The sequence below is a fragment of the Tenrec ecaudatus genome, chromosome 7, assembly GCF_050624435.1.
Source record: "Tenrec ecaudatus isolate mTenEca1 chromosome 7, mTenEca1.hap1, whole genome shotgun sequence".
Classification (NCBI taxonomy): domain Eukaryota; kingdom Metazoa; phylum Chordata; class Mammalia; order Afrosoricida; family Tenrecidae; genus Tenrec; species Tenrec ecaudatus.
This window is the reverse complement of record NC_134536.1, coordinates 146,549,993-146,577,087: the sequence shown is the minus strand read 5'-3', so window position 1 is coordinate 146,577,087 and position 27,095 is coordinate 146,549,993.

The window sequence follows — 27,095 nt, the reverse complement described above, 5'->3', positions numbered from 1 at the left end:
ACATTCTTGGGGAGCTGGCTCGGTGAGCAAGTGCTTCTCAAGGTGCCCATATGATCTGTTTACTGAGAGTGCCAGCCCAAGGTTCTGACTTGCCACCCACAGTGAACGCACCTCTGAGGCAAAGGGGAAGGCTTCTTTCTAACTGGGGGACCAGCAGGTCTTCTGCAGACATCACTCCCCTGCAGCACTCTGATCCAAGACCTTTCATATTCCAAAGAGCAGCATTAAGATTCCCATCTGCCACCCAGTCAGACTCACATATGCGAATTCTCCTTTCAGAGCGACAGCCAATGCAGTGAGCTGGGTAAAGGGGCAGTCTCACTCTGAGGAGACTCAGCCAGGAGTGTAGGGACAGGGAGTGAAATGTGCAGCTTCCAGCTGCCACCCAAGCCTCCTTAGTGCAGTGGCATGACAGCAAAGAGAGAGTCCTTTGTGACTCTTTGACCTCCTTCCTGGCCTTGGTAGAATTAACACTGCTCAGTGCCAGTCTCTTCTGAATATACAGAAAAGATAGCTCAGAAAAGAATAGAGTTAAATAAGAGCAGGACAGAGTAAGGTGGCTTCATGGTGTTGCATTTGTGTGTCTCAGAGCCCATCCTGGCTCACAGTGACCCTCTGTGACAGAGAAGAACTGTTCCACAGATTTTTCTAGGCAGAATTTTAAGGAAATGTACCTAGCAGCACAGTGGTTGCATGTGCGGCTGTAACAGAGAGAGTGGCAGTTTGAACTCACTGATCCCCATCGAGAGAGTGAAGACGTGACTGCCTGCTCCCATGAAGACTCCTAGCCTGTTGTTGTCTGTCCATTTGTGGTGCTGTGGTGAGTTGTGTGTTACTGTGATGCTGGAAGCCACGTGACTGGTATTTCAAATGCCAGCAGGGTTAACCCAAGTGAAGAGGGGTCAGGGAAACTTCCAGGCTAAGAACAGAATGCAAAGAAGGGTTCCACTGCCCACTTCAGAGGAAGTAGCCGTTGAAAACCCTAACACTATAGCACAGTGTGCCTTTCCTTCCCATCACAGGGAGAAAGAATCGCCTCAATGGCACATAACAACCAACAACACCTTTGAGTAGGGAAATCTCCTTCAGTAGGGCTGGATGAGTTTAAACTGGGTGGCTTCTTGGTTAGCACTTGAGCTCTGAATCATCTCACCACCAGGGCTACCATCTTCATGATGCAGGCAAATAAAGCCATCTTGGTCCTGCTCGGTATTGCCAGCGTCAGCATGCTCTTTCTCCCATAAACACATGTCTGGTGGTTGGACCACAGCAAACCCGGTTGACACTATTTCCTCATCACCCCGTGTGTGTCAGAGTAGAAGTGAACCATGAAGTTTTCTTTGATTAAAAACATTTTTATTGTGATTTGGGTGAAGGTTAAAGAACAGCTCAGCTGTCCATTGAGCAATGCATACACATTTTGTTTCATGTCATTGATAGCAATTCCCACAATGTACCATCACTTCCCCCACATCTTCTTGTTTCTTGTCTCCAAGCTGCCTTCATTCTCAACTTTTTTGAACTTCGTTCTTGGGGGAATGCTGTCTTTTGATCTCATGTGATCTATTATTCTACGGTATTTGTATGTCTCTAATATCATTTTTCCCATTATAGACCTGTCTATTGTTTGGTTGAACATCGAGCCATGATGAGTTCAGTTCCAGACATGCAGCCTTTATCCAAACAGTAAGCTTGGTGTTTTATCATGATTTTGAGTTTTGCCCCACATTTCCCTTCTACTCTAATCAAGCCTTTCTAATGTGATCTCTTTCATAGCAGTCGATAGTGGGAGCTAGGCACCATCTAGTTCTTCTGGTCTCCAGTGGTGGAGGGTGATCGTTGCTTGAGTCACTAGTCATTGATTCATTGTGCCCAATCAGTTCTCCTCTTCTGCTGTCCTCTGGATGGGGAGAGACCAACTGTTGCCCCTTTCCTGATTGCTCAGGAACTTTGAAAATCCCAGAGACGATGGTCCTGATCCCCCAGGCTCAACAACTCATTCCCTCACAGTTTTTGCATCTGTCTCAGAGTTTTTTTCCACCCCCACCCCGTTTTATGACATTGGTCCCTGTATGCTCCACCATATCCCTGGATCTATTTAACAACCAAGGCCAATATATTCTATAAACTTTTCAATGGCCGAGGATTCTGAAGAAGATTGCCAGGCTTCTCTTTCACAGCTCCTCTAAGTGGGTTGGGAATGACAACTTTTCCCTTAATAGCAGAGCTCATTAACTGTTTACACCCCTAGATACTTCTTACTCTTAGAAAACTCACTGCCATCGAATCCATGCTGACTCACAGCCAACTTATAGGGCAGCGTAGAACTGCCCCTGTGAGTTTGCCCCTGTGAGTGTCTGAGATTCGAACTCTTTATGGGAGCAGGATGCCTTTTCTTTCTCCCACAAAGCAGCTGGTAGTTTCAAACTGCTGATATAGCAATTAGCAGCCCAACTTGTAGCCACTAGGCCACAAAGGCTCCTTTCCTTCTTAGCAAAGAGAGGGAAAATAAGCAAACGGAACATTCCCCTGGTGCTTCCCGTGGATGCTGCGATGGGAGCTGGATACTGAAGGCCCAGATTGGCAAAAGCTCCATTTACACAGGAACACATGCCTCCCTTGTTAGTATTTGCATTGGGCAAGCCATTTCCTGCGCTGACATTTTGCATCTAGTTAAATGCCAGCAACTCCAGAGAGACATAGCTTTTACCTGTGGCTCTGCCCTTCTGGACAAGCCTTTGGTGCTCGATGGGGCTACTTTCAGTCAATGATCTTACATGTCCTTTTGGATCCCTTCATATCTTCTTTTTGTTTTGATTAACACAAACTGGATGAACAGCTGCAGGCTTAATATAATCGCTGCTGAATATTTCATTGGGAAATGTTCTTAAGAAGGCAGATGGCATCCATGATCTAAGTGTATGCATAGAGATTTCTTTTCAGATGGTAAAGTGGCTTTGAATTATTATTGTTATTATTAGTGAATTAAAGACAAATGTGCCTCAAAATGTGAACATCAGGTGTGTGTGTGTGTGTGTGTGTGTGTGTGTGTGTGTGTGCATGTTTTAAAGAGTACATGGCTTGGTGATAGAGAGGGCGAAGCACTGGTGAGGAGCACATGACAGTGTTCAGAGAGATGATAAAGGGTAGTGATGAAACAAAACAGATTCCAACCTCACATCCTCTGCTCCCTGCCTCAGCGGAAGGTCGCAACAAGGAGCAGAAAAGCCAAGGGCATTTCCTGCCCTCTCACAGCTGGCAAGCACCACAGAAGGCACAGGGTTTTAATGCCGAGGCTGTGCTGCTGTGAGGCAGGGAGGGGGGCTTGCCATAGTTTCCACACGCTGACATCACAAACATACTGCAAGAGGGTGCCTTTAACACACCAAAGTCAATGTTCTCACAGCACCGGAGGCTGACAGCATCATGCCAGTGCACCAGCTTGATGGGCAGGCTCTCTTTGTCCATCCCTGGGGGCTGAGGGCTGGTGGGCGGTATTCTTGTTTTGGCTTCAATAACCTCCATGGTTGGTGGTCCTTGGAGCTCTCTGCATGGCAGCTGCCTTTTTCCCTTGGAGTTGGTTTGCTTCAGTGTTGAATTGAATCCTTTTGTATCAGCCAAGTGATTGGTGTAAGGTACAGCCTCTTTAATGTCACAAAGAAAATCTCTGCCCAGGTGGGATTACATCCACAGTAAAAAATCCCACTCCTGTAGAGCTCACTCCAGCTCATCATGGCCCTCTCCAGGGGGGTTCCATGGCTCTGGGCATCTTTATGGAAGCACACAGCCACAGTTTTTCTCCAGAGAAACAGCTAGTGGGTTCTGAACTACCGACCTTGTTGTCAATAGCCCCCTTCTTAACATGTGCGCCAGAAGCCCTGCTCTGCGGTTTGATGAGCAGCCCTTCTGGCCATTGCTAAGGGCTACATGGCAAAGCCATTTGGTACAAGCAACGTTGTCATCAGCAAAGAATGAGTTTAGTTGGCCTCAGTAGGATGCTCAGCAGGGAAGTGATAAACTGCTTGGCTTGGGTTTTATGCAGGAGAACCATGGGAGCTGAGATGTGCAGTCTCTTGATTTGAACCCAGACACTCTATCTCCCAGCCTGAACTCTCACCATCATACTCAACTTTTGGGGGTCAAATGTTTGACTCACCTGAGAGATGTGCAGGTGAAATCGTGCACCAGAAACATCTCCCTCCCATCCCTGTCATCTCAGAGAGTTCTCCAGATAAGGATTGGTGGTTCATGTGAAGGGACAGATTGTAGCATTTCCCTGGCACTCCTCAAAGGCAAGAAAATGACCCACAGCACCTCGAGTTGCCAGCAGTGTCAAAGGGGATGTGCTCCTTGAGACTCAAGCTGAGTCCCCAGGAGACGAGCTCTCAACTATGGAATTAGGGCTTTTGAAAAGGGGCAAGTCTTCCAGCAGTTCTCTCTTCAGAGGCCTGGCCGTGCACTCTGCAGACTTGTGGGCACGCTCACTCTGGTGAACCCAAATTCTTGGGAGAGGCTGATCTGTCCCTAGAAAACTGGCCACATGCAAAAGCATAGAGACCAATATCTGCCTCCTGCTGGAAGGATCTGGAAGGAGAAGGGTGGCTGGAGTCCTCTAGGAGGGAAGTTGAGAGCCAGGAGAGGCAGCAAAGCCACAGTTCCAGCAGGTGGTGTCCTAAGGCTAAGGGAGCTTGCCAAGGATCAAGTGAGTCCTGGAGGTGTCTGCAGCCCATCTTCCTGAGGGCCTCCATTTATTTCATATATTTATGGATAATGGGAAGGGCCCCCAAGGCCCGCTGGCTGACCTCATATGATACGCCGTGAACTATCCACCTTGGCATCCTCCAAAGTCTCTGAAAGCTGCAGCCCCTCCCACCCACTGGCAGCCTTCTTGGACAGGATCTCCTCAACACTGCTGCAACCATGGGCTCACACACAAGGACCATTGTGAGGACGGTGCAGGACCAGGTGGTGCTTCAATCTCTTGTGTGTACTTTTGCTATGAGTCAGGAGCTCACTCAATGGTATCTAACAAGTTATTGTGAGATGACATAAGAGGACTTCGTGGAGGCCCTTCCAAGAGAGGGTTGGAAGATAGCATGGTAAGAGGCCTGGTCAGGAATGTGCTCATTGTGCTCATGGTTTCCATCCCCTTCTCCCGGAAGCCAATGCTCTAGGGAGGAAAGGCAGGCCCGAGACAGGGAAGGGCTAGGGAAGAGGGAGCAATAGGAGAGCAATAGAAAAGACAGGTTACTCTCCCTCATTCCCAGTATAGCTCCTCAAACCTCAGGTAAAGCCTCTGATTCTGAGGCTGAGGCTTATAATAGGATCAGACTGAACATTTAATCCCTCAAGCTGCCTGGAAAGTGTGGGAGCTGATTAAGATGGCAAGAGATGAAGAAGGAAGGAATCTACTGGTTACAGATGTGAAAGCACCTGTTAGTGAAGCCTTCTCAGTTTCTTATTGCCTTATCAATGTCATCAGTCCACTTAATGTACTCACTTTCCAAAGGCCTATTAACCAATTGTACATACCTTGAGTTCTTTCTAGGAGGCAATATTAATATTCTCATTTCCGAGTTGAGGCCACAGAAGTTTGGACAACTTCTGGTTGTTGTTGTTGCTGGCAGGTGCTCATCAAGTTGGTTCCAACTCATAGCAACCCCTGTGCATACCGGAAGGGAGCATGGCCCCGTCCTGTGTCCCCCTCTCTGGAGGGCACTTGCCTCAAATCTTTAAATTCAAAGCTTCATATTTTGTCAAATGAAATCATTTCTTCAGTCAATCTCAGAAATCTTTATGTAAAAACGTTGGAAACGCCTTTCACTCAAGGTCTAGGGAGGCTGAGTAAGGTGGGAGGGGCTGCAGAACAGATGGTGGGAATCACTCCTGCAGGTGGGTGGTAGGTTGGCAAGGCCAGTCTGACTTGCCTCCCTGGTGACTGACCTCAACCAGCAATGGGCAGCTGGACACATGGCATGAAGTGACCTCTGGTCTTCGTGGTGGTGGATGCCAGTAGACCGTCAGGTATGGGAGACCCATGAGAAAATAGGTTACTTTTCTCTTTCTCTCCAAGTTTCTCTGCCATCTCTTTATGCTGCCTGAGCCCGCATGCATACTGACAAAGGCAGACATGTGCACACACATGGCAAAGTAAATAGAGACGCCCACATTCACAGACATATCCATCCACGTGCAAATAGGCACATATGTGCACATGCATGCCTAAGCAGACACAGACATCCATGAATGCACATGTATTCGTGCAAACTGATTTTCATGGGGAAAAAGATCAGCTCTATCACTGTCAAGTCCACTCCAACTCAAAGCAACTGTAGAGCACAGAGGAGAACTGCCCCATTGGGTTTCCAAAGCTGTCATCTTGTCAGACACAGTCAGCCACCACTTTCTCCTGCAGAGCAGGGGGTTTTCCAACTGCCAGCCTTTCACTTAGCAGCCGAGCACTTGCTGATTTTCATAGGAGTCTGGAAATCAGTTTCATTGCCTGCTAGTCACACCTCCTCTGTGAGTTAGCACAGCCTGGTAAGCTTGGAAGGAGAAAAATCTTCCTTCCCGAGGTAGTTGAGTGGTTTTCCCCCGAGGAAATGGTTCAGAAAAAGATTTCCTTCAAGAAATCAGAACACTCTTGAAGAGAAATTTCCAGCCAAAACATTTGTTTGCTTGACACTGAGACAAGTGAAGCAGGCCCCTGACTGCCCCCTTGGGTCCTCTTTCTCATCATGACTGCTCTGCTCAGCTACAAGGCTCCAGGTTCTGGGAGCAAGGGGCAAGGGTGCCCTTCTATTTGGAACCTCACAGGGCTCCACTGTGAGTCAGGGAAAGACCTGGAAACTTGAGCATCCTGAAACGGGGCCTGCATAGCAATATCATCTGTCATCAGGCTCATCGTTTCTCTCATTTTTTGTAAGATCATTGAGCCCTTGGAGCCCTGAGAAGTTCTCTCAGAGGAAGCCATCCTCCTCCAATGAATCCAAGAGGGACTGCTTAAAGATTGTTGTCTTCTACTTACAGGAATACCAGCAACCAATTGCCATTGAGTCAACTCGGACTCATGGAGAGCCCAAGTGTGTTAGAGAAGTCCGGTCCCGAGAATTTTCCATGGCTGGGGTGGGTTTTTTTCCAGAGGCATATCACCAGGCCCTTCTTGGAAGGCACCTTTGGGTGAACTCAAACCTTTAACCCGTAGTTCGCAGCCTAGCTCATGAACAATACCATCCAAGGACGGTACAGTTACTTGCAAATGGTCACCTGCAGTAGATGAACCAAGGTCAAGTAACTGCCTGAGAAACATCAACCAGAGGAAAGCAGAGTGAACCCCAGGGTTCTTGGGAAGAGGGCCAGAGAGAGAAAAAGGAGAAAACAGCTTTCTCGGGACATCAGAAAGGAGAGGACTCCACTTTGTGGATGCCATAGAACAATCCCAAGCCAAGCATGGGTGAGAAACAGACCCCACCCAATCCCAGCGGGCTGGATTCTGTCGCCAAGTGTTGAACACCAGACATGGATATGACAGAGCCGCTAGTCGTCCGTGGAAAGAAACTGTTTGCCCATTGACTGGTAGTTTGGCAGCATTTGAACAACCAGGCCTCTGCTGCCTCTTCTGGCCTGAAATATAATTGCAGCCATAACCGCCCAGCGTTTCAATGGGTAGAACTCCCTGGGGAGGGCTAACTACCCAAATCATTTGGGAGATCATTTTAGGATTGTCCAGGAGATCTTTGGCTGTGTCTAGTATATGAACGATGGTGTCTTTTTTTTTTAAAGAAACTTTTTTTGGTAAGGTGGGTTAAGATTTACAGAGAAAATCAGCTTTGCATGTAACAATTTATACACGTTTTTTTATGTGACATTGATGAAAATCTCCTGCAATGTAATATCACTCATGCCATTGAAACTCTGCTTCCTGTTCTCATTCACCCTTCTCCCCTAACCTTGCCTGCATTTTGAATTTGGCCTTGGGCAAATACTGCCTATTTGCTTTTGAATGGTTGATGGTTCTGAGGAATGTGTGCTCCTCAGTGCTATGATTCATTTTGGTGTAGTTGTTCTTATCAGGTGCCATTGAGCCAGTTGCAACCCACATTGACCCTATGCCAAACAGAAAGAAACACTACCTAGCCCTGAATTATTCTCCTAATTGTTCCCAAGCTTGAGCCCCTTGTTTCAGTCACTGTCAATCCATCTCCTTAAGGGGCTTCCTCTCTTTCACTGTCCCTCTACTTCACCTGGCATGATGTCCTTCTCCAGGGACTAGTCTCTCTTAATAACATGACCAAAGTATGTGAGAGGAAGTCTCACCATCCTTGCCTTTAAGGAGCCCTCTGACCATACTTCTTCTAAGACAGATCTGTTTGTTCCCTTGGCAGTCCATGTTACTTTCAATATTCTTCACCAGCACCACACTTCAAACATATCAATTCTTCTTCAGCCTTCCTTATTCAATGTCTGACTTTCACATACTTATGAGGCAATTTAAATTACTATGGCTTGGGTAAGGTGCACCTTAGTCCTCAAAGTAACATCCTTGCTTTTTAGCACTCTACAGACGTATTGTGCACAAAATGTATCCATATGCAATGCGTCATTTGATCTCATGATTGCAGCTTCCAAGAGCATTGATTATAGACCTCATCAAGACAAAAAACCGTGACAACTTCAACAAATAACAACAAATAAAAAACAACAACAAAGTTCTCCATTTATTGTGGTACCTATTGATCAAGTTGTGAGGATGTGTGTCTTCTTGACATTGAGTTGTAATCCATACTGAGAGCTGCAATCTTTGATTCTCATAAGGTTCACTTTATAAACCTGTCTATTTTTCAGGGGGTTGAATTCAGTTCCAGACCTGAAGGGTGATGAAGGACCATAGTAGTGGGGATCTCACTAGTCTAGCTAACCAATAAACCTCATCTTTTATCATTATTATTATTACTATTGGTAGTAGTAGTATGACTTTCAGTTTTCTGACACATTACTCCCCACTCTATCTAGGATCATGTACCATGATCCCTTTCAGAGCAGCTGTTTGTGATAGGCAGGCACCATTTAGTTCTTCTGCCCTTAGCATCATAGAGGCTGTGGTACGCACAGTCCATTACTGATTTGGACTAATTGTTGCCAGGCATCTTGATTTTCTTCACTGTTATTTGCTCCAGACAGGGTGCAATAGTTTATTGTGCCAGCCTGGCCGATAAACACAAGGAGGATTAATCGAAGGGCAGAGGGATAAATGGCTTCGTGAGCCTCGCCTTGCTTGTTCTGTGCTTCAATTTAAAGGGGGTACACTGCCTGTGGGATGCCTAGCTTGTGGACTGTGTCGCTGTAAGTTGAGGTCCATTTAATCCCACAGGATTAGAATGTTCGTCTCTGGAGCTGGGGACCGACAGTTGGTGACAGTTGTTGACTTGCCTTGCTGTTTGCTGCCTGGGTATATATAGCCCAGCTCTCTCTACAGAAAGGGACTGGCAACTGGCGGCTCTCAAGCCTTAAAAGGACTGCTAGTGTCTCACTGTTTTATAATTTAACTGTTAGTTTCTTGTGTTATCTATCTGTATATAATTTAGTGATTCATTTCTTATATTGTATATCTAGCTTTATAAATATATTTATATATAATTACTAGCAATATGGTTTTGTCTCTCTAGAGAACCCTGTCCAACACATAGGGTAAGACCAAGAACCAACTTTTAGTTTGCTACTCACTAGATTTTGAAGACCCCAGTCACTTCCCTGATGGATACAGAACATTATCTTTGTGAGCTACTTTGTACCAATTGATCTTGAGGTCTCTCAGAGCTATGTTCCTGATCCCCCATATTTAGGACACGCTCCCTCAAGGGGTTTTGTTATAGCTAAGATATTTTCATAACTATGCCTCCTGGATGCACGATTATATTCATGGACATATTTGTAGTATATGCTAATATGTATATAGAACTATTCTCTGGCAAACCTATATTTATTCATGGGGCTAGTCCCATTCTCCTTCCCACAACTGCTCAGATTTTATGGTTCTTCTATCTATTTATCTATCTAGCTATCCTTGTATGTTATTGTTATTATTGGAGTATTTATCTCTGTTGCCTTTAATGCTTGTAGTCTACTGAGAAACGATAGTGTTTTAATTTTCCAAATGTTTCCCCATTTTCTGGGTTACATGACACAAACCAATAGAAGAAGAGAAAAGAAAAAAATTTAACCCAAGTAATAACACCAACAATAAAACCAATTTAGTCTTTTGGTTAAGAATTAGTCAGACTTTCCCACTCCTAGGCTAACCCTTGAAAGAAAAAGAATGAGATAAAAGACCATAGGGAGGAAGAAAGGAGAGTGGGAGGCAAGGGAATAAAGAAAGAAGGTGGCAGGGATGTGTGAACAATTAATGTGGACCTTTTTTGATGTGTATTAAAAATAATACTGACTGGTTTTTTCAATACTCACCAAAAATTATTTATATCAATCAAGAAAACCTCACTACCCTGGAATCAATTCTGACATATAGCAACCCTTTGGACAGAGTATAGAACTGCCCCTGTGGGTTTCCAAGGCTGTAAATCTTTACAGGAGTAGAAAATCTCATCTTTCTCTTGTGGAGTGGGGGTGGGGGGAGTTTCAAACTTCTGATCTTGCAGTTAGAAGTCCAACTCATAATCCACTTCACCAACAGGGCCCCTCCTTTCATCATTAATCTAGACTGTTGGACCTTCTTGGCTTACTGGGTTTTATTTTCTCGCTTTGGAAGACATGGTACCAAAATACACACCATTTCCTAGCCCCCCCAAAAAATCAAAAGTAAGCAAAAAAAGAACAGGAAAAACTAGCAACCCAATCCAAACCAACTAACCTATTTAGCCATATAGATAAAGGATACTTGTAGCCAACCTCTGTGTTGGGGGCAATAGGGATGGATGGGGACTGTGGTTAACAGGCACGTGTCAGCTCATCAACAGGGGACATTCAAATTCTAGCTCCAGACTGTTGTTGCCTTGGGGAAATGCAAGGATTTTAAGGCCTGATTTTCTGTTTGTAACTGAGATGCTGAGAATATAAAATTCGATGTGAAATCATCAACTTTTCAAATATTGGATCACATTAGTTAAAACCACTTTTCAGGCTGCTCATCATCATACTAGCACATCATTAGGCTAACATCATATCAAAGACGTCTGGTTTGTGCCCTGTGCCCTTTAACGAAAACTGAAACATAAGGACAGGAATGTGACATTCATTCTTCCTCTAGACCCTCACCTTTTGCCTCCATCGGCTGGCGTACATAGAAGAGGCAGACGGTTTTGTTCAACTTCAGCATAACCAGAGTCCTGAGAGTTAAACACAATACATATATAATTTCATACTAGTCGTTTTAATATTAGCCCAAACAAAACCAACAAAAACCCAACCCGTTGCTGTTATGTTGGTTCTGGCTCCCGAGGACCCCCTGGGTGCCAGGGAGAAACTACACATCACAGGATTCTCAAGCCTGTGGGCTTCTAGAAGCAGGCCATTAGTTATTTGTTCTGAGGGGTGCAACTGCCCACCTCTTGATACGTTGAGTCCTTAACCATTTGTGCCACCCAGGGTCTCCCAGTCTTCGTATGTGACCCCCAAATTCCTTGACAGGCTACCTATAGGAAGGTAGAGTCTATAGGTATAGAGTCTATACCTATAGGAAGGTAGAGTGCTTCACAGCTTCTGAAAAATCCCTTCAAAGACTTATTCTTGAGTGCTCCCCCTTAGAATGTCCAGCCTCCACGTGCTAACTCTCAGGACACTTCTCAGCACCCGAACACTATGCTGAAAGAAGCCTGAGCCACCTGGAAAGGCCACGTGGAGACACTCCAACCAACAACCCAGCTAAGCACCCAGCTAACGGCCAGCTTCAGCTGCCACCCCTCTGAGTGCACGTGTAGGCACTGGAGTCACCAGAGGCCCCTGCCCCAGCTCCCATGTGACTGCCAACTCATGGGAGACTCCAAGCACGACCCAGTGGCCTCCCAGCAACCACACGATGATGGTCCTTGTTTGAAGCCACCGCGTTTTGGGAGGGGGCGTTTCTTGCCAAGCAACAGGGATGAGAACCTGCATCTCAACAACATGAAGGTGGGTGAGGGGGCCGTCTCTCGAGCAAGGCAGCCTCCCTTCTTGTCAACTCCTGGGGATTTTTGTTGTTCTTGCCACTGCTGCCCCAATTCCCCAGGAGCTAGAGGAAGGCAGGCAGCAGACCTCAGGTGACCAGGAGGCAGGAGCCTCTGTGGGATGCAGTTACAATGGGAGACATAACCTTAAAGGCAGGAGCCTGACTTTACCTTTGCCTCTTGGAGATTTGGGATGGAGAACACCTGTCAAATCCAATCTTCTGTCCAACCCTGATCATATGTCTGTCTTATGTTTGCACACAGGACGCAGACTTGTGAACACCCAAAGAACAGGGTCTGGCGCCAAGAAACCAGTGCCACAAGGAACTGATGTTTCTCCAGCAATGGGGAGGGGTGGGATGAGAGGAAGAAAGGAGTACAAATCACTGGATCAAAACAAGGTGGGGAAAGGACGGAGGAAAGGGAGAGAGTGAAGGAGGGAGACTGGGAGGCTGAAGGGAAAAGGCAGGGAAGGAAAGGAGAAAGGTGGGGGTGGGGAGAGAAGAGCGAAGAAGAAATGGAGGAGTGCGGGAGGGAAGATGGAAGGTGAAGGCAGGCAGGAAGACGTGAGCAAAGGGAGGGAAGGAAGAAAAGAGAAAGAGAAGGGCAAGAAGAAGAAAAGAAGGTAGGGAAGAAAGGAAGAAAACGAGAAACCTAATGTCAATGGCACCCTCTATGTTTTTATTTCCTGTTTTTCTGAGTAGCCTCTTCAGCAGAAGCAAATGGTCTGAATCGCCTCAAACTCCACCTAGGTAGAAAGCACGGGTTTCATTTCGCCAGGGCCTGTGAATATGTTTGAACTGAGCAGCATTAACACGGAGACAACGATTACCCCACGTGGCTGTTGCGCTCTGATGATACCAAGGCAACGGGAATGGGGGCTTATTATTTCACCAGGTGACAAAAAAATTGTATTTTGACATTTCACCCTGAACGTGGGGAAGGGGGCCGTGGGGGAGGAAGCAGGGGCCCTTTGTGGAGTCTCCTCTTGCCATTGTGATGCCCCTTGGCCTGCCAACAACCTGAGGTCCTGCACGCTGCCAGTGAGGGGCTTGGCTGCAGGCCCTACCCCAGCATTTCTTATCAGATTTACTGTGACAAATGATGGGAGAAAAGCAAGATGCTGTTAACAGCGCATCCGTACAGACCCTGCTATTTAGAAATTTGGAATTATATTTTGTCAGAGAGAAGTAGCACTGATGTTAATCTTTGCACTACCCTTGGAAACAAAATCATTCATAATCTTATAACAATAATCCATAGCATTTGTGGAGCTCTGAGAACCAAGGGATGGTCAGAAGCATTTTTAGACAGATGTCTCATTTCATCTTCAAAGCAACCCAGTGAGGAATAAGAAAAGTTGGCTTATGACTTCCCTTTTGGAAAGTGAGTCTTTGGAAGCACAGAGAGGTCCAGGTTTGCCCAAGGTCACATAGTCAATAAGTTAGAGAGCCTGGATTTAAACCTGAGCTGTCTGCTGCCAGAGGCACTTTTTTTGCTCATGTTTATTAAGGCAACTTGCAGCTCTGGCGAGGATTCAGATAGAATTGAGGATCATTATATTTAACAATTTATTAGGGGCTCATACAACTCTTATCACAGTTCATACATATACATACATCAATTGTATAAAGCACATCTGTACAGTCTTTGCCCTAATCATTTTTTTTCTCCTCTTTTCTTTTTTTACATTTTATTAGGGACTCATACAACTCTTATCACAATCCATACATATTCATACATCAATTGTATAAAGCACATCCATACATTCCCTACCCCAATCATTCTCAAAGCATTTGCTCTCCACTTAAGCCCTTTGCATCAGGTCCTCTTTTTTTCCCCCTTCCTCCCCTTACCCCCCTCCCTCATGTGCCCTTGGTAATTTATACATCATTATTTTGTCATATCTTGCCCTATCCGGAGTCTCCCTTCCCCGGTTCTCTGCTGTCCCTCTCCCAGGGAAGAGGTCACATGTGGATCCTTGTAATCAGTTCCCCCTTTCCAACCCACTCACCCTCCACTCTCCCAGCATCGCCACTCACACCCTTGGTCCTGAAGGTATCGTCCACCCTGGATTCCCTGTACCTCCAGCCCTCATATATACCAGTGTACAGCCTCTGCCCTATCCAGCCCTAACAGTGCTTCTCTCTATCCTTGTGGAGCCCTGGTGATGGGCTGGGCTGCTAAGTAGTAGGTTAAACAGGTTTTCCCCTCCTGTGAAAAGTTACACTCTCGGGAAACTCACGGGTTGCTTTGAATCAAGGTCAACTCATTGGCAGTGAGTTTGGCTTTTTAATGTCTCTCCCTGTTGTTCTTGTTGTTAGTTTGCCATCCAGTTGGTTCTGGTCCATGGCAAACCTATTCACAGCAGAATGTAACAATAACAGCTCCTCCTCCATCCACCCAAGTGTTCCTATGCTCAGTCCACTTGTTGTAGTCACTGTGTCAATCCAGCTCAAGGGCCTTCAACATTTTTTCACAGCCCTTCCATTTTTCTAAGCATGATGCCTCTCCATGGACTGGTCTCCACTGACAACATGTCCAAAGTCTCACCATCCTTACTTCTAATGAGAAATCTGGCCGTACTTCCAAGACAGATTTTGTTTGTTCTTTTGGCAGTCCATGGTACTGTCAATATTCTTTGCCAGTACCATGTTTCAAATTCATACAGTTTACCTGGGTCTTCTTCACTCAATGACAAGCTTTTCACATGCAGATGAGGCAAATGAAAATACCATGGTTTGGATCAGGTGCACTTCCTGCTTAAAGTAACATCCTAACTTTTCAACATTCTAAAGAGCTCTTATGCAGCAGATCTACCCAGTGCAATGTATCTTGTTTTGGGCTAGTGCTTTCCATGCATCTTGAATTTCTTCTTTCCTGACCATTGGTTCGTGCTCATATGTTACCTCCTGAAATGGTTGAATGTTGGCCTATTCTTTTTGATACAGTGACTCCATATTGTTTCCATCTTCCTCAGATGTTTCCTTCATCATTCAATATTTTGCCCATAAAATTTTTTAATATTGCACCTCGAGACTTGACATTTTTCTTCAGTTCTTTCAGTTTAAGATATGCTGAATATGTTCTGTTTTGGTTTTCTAACTCTAGGCCTTTGCACATTTTGTGATAATATTTTACTTTGAAATTTTCTATTTAGCACTTTACTTCGAGTTGTCCTTTGAAATTTTCTATTTAGCTCTTTACTTCATCATTTCTTCCATTTGCCTTAGCTACTCTCTGATTAAGAGTAAGTTTCAGAGTCTCTTCTGACATGCATTTGTATCTCTTCTTTATTTCCTGTTTTTTAAAATGACACTGTGCTTTATTCAGAGATGTTCTCAAAATGTGGTGGGTTATTATCAAGGTTGTATATTGACTCTCGTGTACTTGTTTGCATTCTCTTGAACTTCAACTTGAGCTCTCATATGAACAATTGCTGATTTGTTCCACAATCAGCCCCTGGACTGGTTTCAGTTGCTGATATTGAGCTTCTTTTATTGTCTCTTCCCACAGCTGTAGTCAATTTGATTTCTGTGTATTCCATCTGGAGAAGTCCACATTTATGGTCACCTTTTTTGTTGTTGATCATATGTTTGAAGAAATCATTAATCATGCAAAATTCTAACATACAATCAAGATAAATTGGGAATTATTGGTGATTGGAGTGCAAATGTTGGAACCAAAGAGGAAAGAACAGAAGTTGGAAAATATAGTATATGCTATCAGCAATTTATTGGTCTTGCAAACTCTGTCATGCGATCTCCAGCTTGGATTCTATCACCAAGACCATATTTTTCAACTACTGATCCTTCCTCTTTGTTTTCAACTTTAGCATTCCAATAGCATTTTGATAGCAAGTCTGACAAATTTGGGACTGAATATGGTGGTAGAATTATTCAATTTCTGCATCACCAGCTTTGGCTGGTTGGTGCATAAATTTGAACAATAGTTGTATTGATTGGTTCTCCTTGAAGGGGGCTAGATAGCATCCTATCAAAGATAGCATTGTACATTAAAATAGATCTTAAAATGTCCTTTTGATGATGAATGCAATGTTGTTTCTCTTAATTGTGTCATTTCCAGCAGAGTAAACCATAAGATTTTCTGTTTCAAAATGGTCAGTCAGTCCATTTCAGCTAACTAATGCTTACAATATCAATCTTTATGTATTCCATTTCATTTTTAATGACTTCCAAAGTCCCTAGATTCATATTTCATACATCCCAAATTTCAATTATTAATGACGATTTGAACTGTTTCTCCTCATTTTGAGTTGTGCCCCATTAGCAAATGAAGGTCCTGATGGCTATACTCGATTTGCATCATTATGGTCGACTTGCCTATGAAAAGTCAGCTCTTCCTCTTCCTCAGCCGTATTTTGAGTACTTTCCAAGTTGAAGAGCTCATCTTCTGTCACACGTTCTGATACTGTTCTTCTGTTGTTCATGGGGGTCTAGTAACTGACATTGTTGCTGCTATCCATAGGGTTTTCAATGGCTCATTCTTCCCATGTGGGCAGCCAATTCCTTCTTCATTGTCTGTTCTTTGTCTGGAAGCTCTTTGGGTGACCCTGCTGGTATATGAAATGCCAATCACATAGCTCCCAGTATCACACAAAACAAAAGTCACCACAGTACCACAAATGCCAGACAAGTGATGGACCTCTATTCTTATTGAGGCGTGGCCTGGTGGGAGGAGTGGGCTCTTAGGTGGTTCTGATCCACTTACTGGAACAAATAATGTTAGTTCTTATTTCATAAATGTGAAATACATAAAAGAGACCCCCCAAAATATCCTCCAATTCAGACTTTCTGCCTTTTAAAAGAGGATAACCCACTCTGATTCAAAGTCATTGAGGTGTTTTGTTTTCCCCTCCCTCTGAGTCTACAGAGACTAGACTAATCACAGCTGAGGTGGAGCAACTGAAATGACTTAAAGCACCAGCTAGACTGTCTGTCAGAATCCGCTACAGTCAACAGCTACAGACTGACAGAGCTGCTCAGCCAAGAGCTGAGGGTTCTCAACTCCCACTTCTACTGATGGACACAGCCAGTGGCCTCTGGGAGTTGACTGGAACCCAGCAGCCAGCTGTGAAGAGCAAGCTAATTCATCTCAGCCTGGCCCAGGTCATCAAGTCACTGAAGGAGTATCGGGAAAGAGGGAAGAAATTTGGGGTCCCACATTTGGCCACAGACAAAAGTTGTTCTGTGTTTAGACAGTAGTTCTGGGCCTGAGTTTGGGGCAGGTGTGATGAAGGAAAGTCAGCTCCCTCCCTGCATCTGGAAACAGATGGTGGGGCTGCCCTGGAAACAGCAGGCCAGTCAGTTGGAGCAAAAAAGGCTCAGACTCTAAAGCCCTGGAAGGGCAGACTGAAGCTACCTGGACTGTTTTTTCTTAACCCAATGGCTCCTGCTACCCTCACCACCCCCAACTAGGTAAAAGGGAAGAAAGATGCATTTTCTTTACAGAGGCAAATTTCTAGAAAGGAGACCAGCCCACCAGCTGTGAAAGGTCCCCTTAAACCATTTTACTTTGAGCAGGAGGAAGAAATGTTGAGATTCCCAGAGCCACGTGGAATTGTGGATCCTCTAGTTTAGGTACCAGTGATGCCAGATCGATTTTTCTAGAGAAAGTCAAAATTCCTGTTTTCTTAAAAACGTCCTGATTTTTTCAAAGGCGATCCAATAACATTGAATAAAAGCCAGGTAGGCCAAAGAGCCCTGGTGGCACAGTGGGTTATGTGTTAAGCAGCTAACTAGAAGGTCAGTAGTTTGAAACCACCAGTCACACTGGGGAAGCTAGGGGTAAAGGATAGGGTGGGGGACTGTGCAGAGTTGAGACTTTCTCGTCCATATAGAATTTCTGCCTCGGACACCCACAGGGGCAGTTCTGCTCGGTCTTACAGGGTCACTGTGAGTTGGAATCTTCTAGATGGCAGTGAATAAGCAGGCCAACCAGAGTCCACACAGGTCCTCCTTTGGCCAAGGGAGTCCCCAGTCTGTGACCCTCACAGAATCGACCATTGTGTATCGATGTTAAAAATGAGATCCAGAGAGGGGAGCACCTGTCCCCTTGAGGAGCACCGAGTTGACTTTCCAGTCTCCAATCTGTAGCAGACACTCCCGGTGCTCCTTCTCTTCACTCCCAAATTCCTGATTCCGTGAACTCGCCTCAGTCACCAAGGGCCAGCTCTGAAGGTCCCTTTGCTGGTGCTGGCTGAATGTGCTGAGGAACATATGCCCCTGGGAACAGCCCTGACCAGGCCCCTCACTCCTTGGATGGCAAAACTCTGAGAGGCGTGTGCTACACCTACCCCTGGAGACTTCCTAAGTGATTAAGCAGCAGGTTCCCAGGTTAGTAATTGGAATCACAATCTATTTGTTATCTGTGGCCTTCCCTCCACTGGCTCACAACCCCACATCATTACCTGCATGCTCAGAGTTTCCTAAAGAAGCTCATTGCCTTTAAGTCTTTGGCCAGGGTCTGCTTCAGTGAGAACCCAAACTAAGCCCAGGTCTGAATCGTTATGTGTCCTTCCTGCCATCCAGTTGATGCTGACTCATGGCGACTCTATAGGATGGGGTAGAACTGCACCTGTGAGTTTCTGAGATTGGAACTCTTTTTTTTTAACAATTTATTAGGGGCTGATACAACTCTTATTACAATCCATACATATACATACATCAATTGTATAAAGCATATCCGTACATTCTTTGTCCTAATCACTCTCAAAGCATTTGCTCTCCACTTAAGCCCTTTGCATCAGGTCCTCTTTTTTTTACCCTCCCTCCCCGCTCCCCACTCCCTCATGAGCCCTTGATAATCCACAGATTGTTATTTTGTCATATCTTGCCCTATCCAGAGTCTCCCTCCCCCCCTTCTCTGCCGTCTGTCTCCCAGGAAGGAGGTTACATGTGGTTCCTTGTAATCTGTTTCCCGTTTCCAACCCACTCACCCTCTACTCTCCCAGTATCGCCACTCACACTCCTGTTCCTGAAGGTATCATCCACCATGGATTCCCTGTGCCTCCAGCTCCTATATGTACCAGTGTACAACCTCTGCCCTATCCAGTCCTGCAAGGTAGAATACGGATCATGGTAGTTGCGGGGAGGAAGCATCCAGGATCTGGGGGAAAGCTGTGTTTTTCATCGGTACTACATCGCACCCAGACTGACCCATCTCCTCTCCTAAACCCCTTTGTGAGGGGATCTCCAGTGGCCAGCAAATAGGCTTTGGGTCTCCACCCTGCACTTCCCCCTTCATTCACTATTATATATATATATATATATATATATATCATATATATGGTATATATTTATTTTTTGCATAATGCCTTATACCTGGTCCCTTTGGCACCTTGTGATCGCACCGGCTGGTGTGCTTCTACTTTGTGGGCTTTTTTGCTTCTGAGCTAGATGGCCGCTTGTTCACCTTCAAGCTTTTAAGACCCCAGACACTATCTCTTTTGATAGCCGGGCACCATCAGCTTTCTTCACCACATTTGCTTATGCACCCGTTTGTCTTCGGCAATCATATCATGGAGGTGTGCAGCCAATGCTGTGATTTTTTTGTTCTTTGATGCCTGATAACTGATCCCTTCGGGACCTCGTGATCACACAGGCTGGTGTGCTCTTCCATGTGGCCTTTGTTGCTTCTGAGCTAGATGGCCGCTTGTTTATCTTCAAGTCTTTAAGATCCCAGACACTATCTCTTTTTATAGCCGGGCACCATCAGCTTTCTTCACCACATTTACTTGTTCACCAGCTTTGGCTTCAGCTGTTGTGTCGGGAGGATGAGCATTGAAGAGTGCCAATTTAATAAAAGAAAGTATTCATGCATTGAGGGAGTTCTTGAGTTAAGGCCCAAGGTCCTGCCGCCACCTTAATACTAAACCTATAAATATAGACACATAGATTTATTTCCATATATATATATTTGCATGTACATGTCTTTGTCTAGACTTCTATAAATGCACTTTGACTCCTAGCTCTTTACTCCATCTCCCTTGACTCTCCTCCTGACCCACTACCATGCTCCGTCCCCACCTGGGTTACAGCTATACCTCTTCTTTACATAACCTTACCCTTGATCATTCCCTACCAGGACTGCCACTCCCCCCTCACTACCATTTTGAGTCCCATGTTGTTCCCTTGTCCCTGTGTTTGTTAACACCACTTCCTTAACCCCCCCCCCCCGCACCTCCCCCTATCCCAAGTGCCCCCGGAACTGTCGGTCCTGTTGTTTTTCCTCCAGATAGTTCATCCAGCCTGTCTTATTTAGACAGACCTGTGGAGACACTAACATGCACGAAAACAAGACAGAGGAAAACAAAGCAACAGTATACAACCAGACAACAAAACAACAAAAACAAACCACTGACAAAGAACAAAACAAAACACATCAAGAAAGAAGAGCTTGTAGTTAGTTCAAGGATCATTTGTTGGACCTTAGGAGTGTTTTCCAATCCAGTCTGTTGAGGCACCACAAACTGGCCCCAAAGTCCACTTTCAGCATTCCCTGGGGACCTTGCCACTCCATTCCTTTGCTGTTCCACTGCACTCCACCACACTTTGCCTCGGTGTGGTGGAATCAGTTTAGGTGCAATTCGCACACTGTGTCTCCAGTGTTGTCCCCAGTATCACCCTTGGTCACTGAGGAGCATCATGTCTCATAGTGGGGCCAGCCATGTTGTTCTCTTTGTGGACTGGCTGCTCTGAGACTGGAAGTCTTTAGGGGAGTAGAAAGCCTCATCTTTCTCCCTTGGAGTGGCTGGGGATTTCAAATTTGCCATTTCAGACATTGCGTTTAGCAGCCCAACACATAGCCCCTACACCCCACCATAGCTACAGAAAACAATAAAGAAACAAAATCCAACAACACTCATTGCCATTGGGTGCATAACAATCCTATCGAGAGAAAATACTCCGGCCTCCTGGGTTTCCAAGGCTATAACTCTTTGTAAAAATAAAATTGTGTTATGTTTTCAGTGAAAGTTTACATAACCGATTAGATTCTCATATAACAAATTCTCTACTTGTTTAGTGACATTAGTTACTTTTTTCAATAAAAAGGAATGCAGAAAATTAAAAAAGAACAAATGAAAAACGTGTTAAGAGTAAAGACAAATGATAAGATGTTAATTTTTAACCTAATCATATCTGCAACAATACAATTTCTGATGTACTGACGGTGAGCAGGGTTTAATCCCATCCCTGGTGAATGGTCCCAGGGGATTTAATGGAGGCTTATTCTCTGTGGAATCTCTGCCAATTGATTTTGAGTTTTTATACTCATCTAAGGCTATAACTCTTTATGGGAGAAGAAAGCCTCATCTTTCTCCAAAGGAGCGACTGGTGAATTCCAACTGCTGACCTTGCAGTTAATAGCCCAACACATAACCCATTATGCCACCAGAAGAGAGATTCGTCTCTGGGTGCCTTCCAATGCAAGCACTACAATTATGCAAGGAGGATATTTTTTCTGTACTGGAGCCAGGTCAAGTCAGAACCAGTGTGTCCATGGTTTGCAGCGAAATCAGTGGAAGAAGAGGGTAGACTGTCTATAACTTCTCATAGCCCAGGGAAATGCTAGGCCTGGAAGGGGGCATGCTGGCTCAACCATATTCAGAAAATCTGCACACTAACCTCCCCGGCTCAAATAATTACCAGCACCATGTCTCTGAATATCACCTAAAAGCAAAATAGTGAAAGCACCATTTCCATTTCATAATACTTTTGTTAAAAGTAAATTTCAATTCAGTGGTGTGAAGAAGCTGGGAAAATTATCTTTTCATTTCTTTCTTTTTCTTTCCCTCCCTTTCCCCTTCTTCTCCACAGAACTGAGAGGCAGAGGGAATAAAGGCAGCATGGAACCAGCTGGAGGACACCGTGGGGTCAGGGTCACCATTTAACTCATGCTTCTCCAGTTTGGAGGGGAAACTGGATGTCCTCATTTGTGAATTAGTTTATTAATCTTTTTGAGTTAACAAGGTCATGGTAACAAAATGATTGTTGGTGTTTTTATTAGGAACCTTCTAGTCCAGTCCAACTCATAGTGACTCAATGCATCAGTTCAGAGCTCTCTAGACCAATGGTTCTCAACCTGTGGGACCCTTGCACAGGGTGACTGTAACAAAATTACAGTTATGAAGCAGCAATGAGAATATTTTTATGGTTGTGGAGGTCACCACAACATGAGGAACTGTATGAAAGGGTTGTGGCATTAGGAAGATTGAGAACCACTGCTCTAGGCTTTTCTATGCTGTAATCTTTACAAGAATGAGTTGCCTGGTTTTTCTTCCAAGAACAGAGCCACTGGTGGGTTCAAACCTTCAACCTTTTGGATAGTAGCTGAGCACTTAACCATTGTGCCTCCAGGGCTCTTTGATAAACTCTATTAGAGGGTCTTAACCATTGCAACCCCATGGGTCCTTTTGGCATTTAGGAAAGGCTATGGAACACCTGCCCACTCCCCAGAATAATATTTCCAAATACCTACAATGAAATACAGAATCACAAAGGCACAAATTGTATTGAAATGCAGTGATAAAAATAAAAGACATTGGATTTGTGGCAAATATACATGTTAATAAATACATTAAATATGATCTGATGGTGGGTCTAATAAACCAAACCCACACCATTGAGTTGATCCTGACTCACTGTGACCCTATATAAAATTCCTCAGGCTAAATCTTTACAGCAGCAGATCATCTCACCTTCCTCTCAGAGAACAACTGGTGCCTTTGAGCTGCCAACCTTGAGGTTACCAGCCCAATGGCTCACCCACAGCGTCACCGTGAGTTCTAGATAGTGATGAGCATGAACTGTACTCAACGATGGCTGCAACGACTAGCATGGGGTGTGAAAGCATGTAGAATTTCTCTCAGTGGGAATCGCATGGCTATTCTGAACACAGCTGTGGACATGCTAAACTGCCCTGCGAGCTTAGGGAACCTAACTCAACCAGGATTGTCCCTCATCCAATTTGACATTGCTCCCCAGCCTGCTGAGGCTCAGTGGCTCAGTGTTAGGGTCCCTTGTCTAGATACCAGGGCTGGCATGGAGAAAGTCATTCCTCTGCAGCCTTCTAGTGTGTGGGGGAAGATATTAGTGTTAAGCCTTGGCAGGAAATTGCTGGATTTTCCTGGCAGCCACATTCTTAATAACCATTTACTGGATACTTATTATATTCTGAGGGTAAATTGGTGGTGCAGTTGTTGAATTCTCCTTTTCCATGTGGGAGATCTGGGTTTGAGTCCAAGACAATGCAACTCATGTGCATCCAACACTCATTTGTCAGGGGGATGCTTGGTTATTGCTGTGGTACTGAACTGATTTCTGTGTTGCTATGATACTGAAATGGGGAAGCTTGGTTGGGTGCGGCTATGAGACTGAACCTGTTTCTGTGATGTGTCCAGACTAAGATGAGCGATGAAGAAGAGCCTGGCAATCTACTTCTGAAAACCAGTTAACGGAAACCCCTGTGAATCACAATCTGATGCACAACCAAAGAGATGGTGCAGGACCAGGGAGAATATTGCCCATGGAGTCACTGGGAGCTGGTTGTCACAGTGAGTTGGACTGGAGGTTGACTCAACAGCAGCTAACAACCATTGTGTTCCAGGCACTCGATTTGCTTATCTACCTCAGCCTTCTGGTACAGGGAAGTGATTAATCATGCCTACTTTATAGCACACCGTGAACCCTGATCAATGTCAGGCCCTGCTTGTGTTTTGTCCCTCCTTTTCCACATTCACATCACTTCCATTCCCCTCTTCAGACTAATACCTCCTGCTGGGTGCTTGGTGTGTGTGTGTCCTTATAGGCATACAGCCATGGGCACTAGACCATGCTGCCATGTGCACTAGACCATGCTGCCATGTGCACTAGACCATGCTCCTTGGTGAATGGGCTTTCAGCTTCCATGAATGGTACTGCAATATAAATCTCATTCAGTTTCTGACCTTTTCAACTCCTTGCAATGTCATTAAGAGTTATTGCCATGCTGCATATCAATTGCATGTGCTGCTGCGTGCCACTTGGTCATGAGCCATCATCATCTTTCTTTTGTTTCCTTCTTCAGTTGTCTGTTGATTGGCATCCAATTCGGCTCCAACTCTTCTCTACTGCAGGCATCAGTATGGTGACCTTTCTTGTATAAATGCCCCCAAGGGCCCTGTGAATTGGATAAATAGCTTGGCCTATATACCCAGGAATTATGCGTTGGGCTGCTAACCCCAAGGTGAGCAATTGCAACCCACCAGCTATACCATGGAGCAAAGAGAGGCTGTCTGCTGTCGTAAGAATTTAGTTTTGTAAACCTAAAGCAGCAATTCTACTGTGCCTTGTAGGGTTGCTAATGAGGAAGAATCAACTGGGGTTTTGTTTGTTTTTCTACATCCAGGAGAGAGCTTTGATGGGGGAGATATTAAGTGCTTGGCTGCTAACCCAAAGGTCAGTAGTTTGAAGCCATCTTCCACACACTGTGGGATAAAGGCATGGCTGTCTACTTCCCAATAGAAGCCTTGAAAACATCATGGGACCATTCAGCATTGTTTGATAGGGTCATGAGGAATGAAAGTCAACTCAGTGACTGTGCTTCTTTGGTTGTACGCCCAGGAGGGGCTCACTAGGTCCTAGGGTCCATTCAATGGGCTTTCACTAAGCTCTGCCAGATGGCTGTGCAGCAAACCTGCATCATTAGCAGTGTTTCTCTGCTTTCCCCAGATCTCCAATAACACTTGGTATGTTTGTCTTTCTAACTGTCGCCCGTTTGATGGTTTTAAAAGGTCAAGCACAATAAACTCATCTATCCCAGGCACTTTCTGTAGCAGATTCTTAGGGTTGCCATGCCACATTCCTTTGACCCATCTCTGACACCATCTCACTGCCTTCCAGTCAATACCGACTCATAGTGATCCTGTGGGGCAGTGTACAATTGCCCCCGGAGAGTTTCAAACACTACAACTCTTTATTGGAGAAGAAAACCCCATCTTTCTTCCTTGGAGCTAGTAGTTTTGAACTGCTGACCTTGACGTTAGCAAACCAACTTGTAACCACTGCACTTCCAGGGCTCCTCCTGATATCCATCATAGCAGTGGCGAACGGCTCTATGTAATTGCAGGCTCCTGCTGAAATGGTGTCTTATCACAACTGTGCAGCACGCAGCTCTCCATGTCCTTCTGCCTCGAAGCCTTTTCAAAGGCATGGAAAGCCAAACCCAGGAAGGTAGGAGAGGGCACCTTACTAGGAGGAATGCTCAACACCACTACAGGTGAAAAAGAGCCCAGCCTCCTGTTTCTGGTAGACAATTCTAGGACAGAACCCATGTTCCTCAGAAGTCCTGGGGGAATCAAGCCCCTGTATCCTACATTAAAAGCCTCAACACCCCGTTCCCATTGTGATTGCTTCTCCCCCTAACTCAGTCTTGCGTCCGCTATCCTATTCCCACTCCCTGCCATCAGATCTCAAATAGACTCCCTGCACCCAGGCCTGAGGAATAAGCTCGGCATGCAAGGGCACTCAATCCAAGACACACACATTACTCTGAATCTCCAAAACAACCCTGTGGGCTACGTGTGTAATCCCCAGTTCACAGATGAGAAATGGATTGAAAAACAGTGACACACCCAAGATCACACAGGCCAGGGTTCAAGTCTGTGTCTATCAGTTATTCTTTTATTCAAGTATGCCAGAGAAGACTGGGTCTTAACACCTGAGGAATCTTCTTGGAAGAATAAGGCAAACTACAGAAAACACAAAATGAATATCACTTTTGTTCGTTTATCCATTTGCAAAAGACATAATACCTATAGTGCTAAGAATTGTATTCAAAGTATCTATTACTACCCCCTCAAAGCTTACATACTAGTCACCAAACTCAAACAAATACAATGCTATCAAGTTGATTACAACTTATAGCAACCCCATATAGGGCTTCCAAGACTGTAAATCTTTACAGAAGCAGAGAGCTTCACTTTTCTCCCTCTGAGCGACTGGTGCATTTGAACTACTGACCTTGTGGTTAGCAGCCCATTGCTAAATGATTAGTTCCATAATCATTATGCTTAATTAACTCTACATTCTTTTAATTATTTCTCTATCAGTCCAAATTGCATCTGGCTACATGGGAAAAAAACAAACCGACTCTAGTGGTCTAATCACAAAAGTTTCATTTTTTCTTATATTAACACCAAAAATACCAAAGCAGTTGCCACTGAATTGATTCTGATTTACAGTTACCCCATATGATTCAGGGTAGAACTGTGCTCCATGAGGTTTTCAAGGGCTGAATTTTTAAATGTAGATTGCCAGGTTTTTCTTCCAAGGCATCTTTGGCTTAGCAGTGAATTGTGTTAACCCTTTGCACCACACAGGGGTTTGTCTTATACAATAGTAAGTCTTGAAATAGGTAGCCTAGGTCTGGCGTATTTGCTCAGGGACTCATCTTGGATATAGGAGAATGCATGCTTTTTGGTCTGCCAAACTCATGTAACCTATGTGACTCTCCCATCTTTCAATATTCTGACTAGGGAGCATGACAGCAGAAGAGCCAAGGACAAAAATGAAATGGGTTATGCCAGACGAGTGTTTTGCCTTAAACAAAAACAAAAACTTTCTTGGGAGTCCTACTAAGTATCTTTCACCTACACACATTTGGCCCAAACTGGGTCAAAGGCTTATGCATAGCTTCAAGGGAACCTACGAGTGAGCGATTTAAGTAGGTACATTATCACCCTAAACAAAATTGGGCTTCTATTAGTAGTAAAAATGAGAAAAATGGATACTGTTTAGGCATATAGCAGGGTTGGGTAGAATTCTATTTTGTGCCTTAATTTACATTTTGAATGAACTCAGAAAAGGTCATACAGAATAGAACAAAGGGATGGATGTGCATACAACCACCTCAACTACTCATTTCTTTTCATGCTCTCCC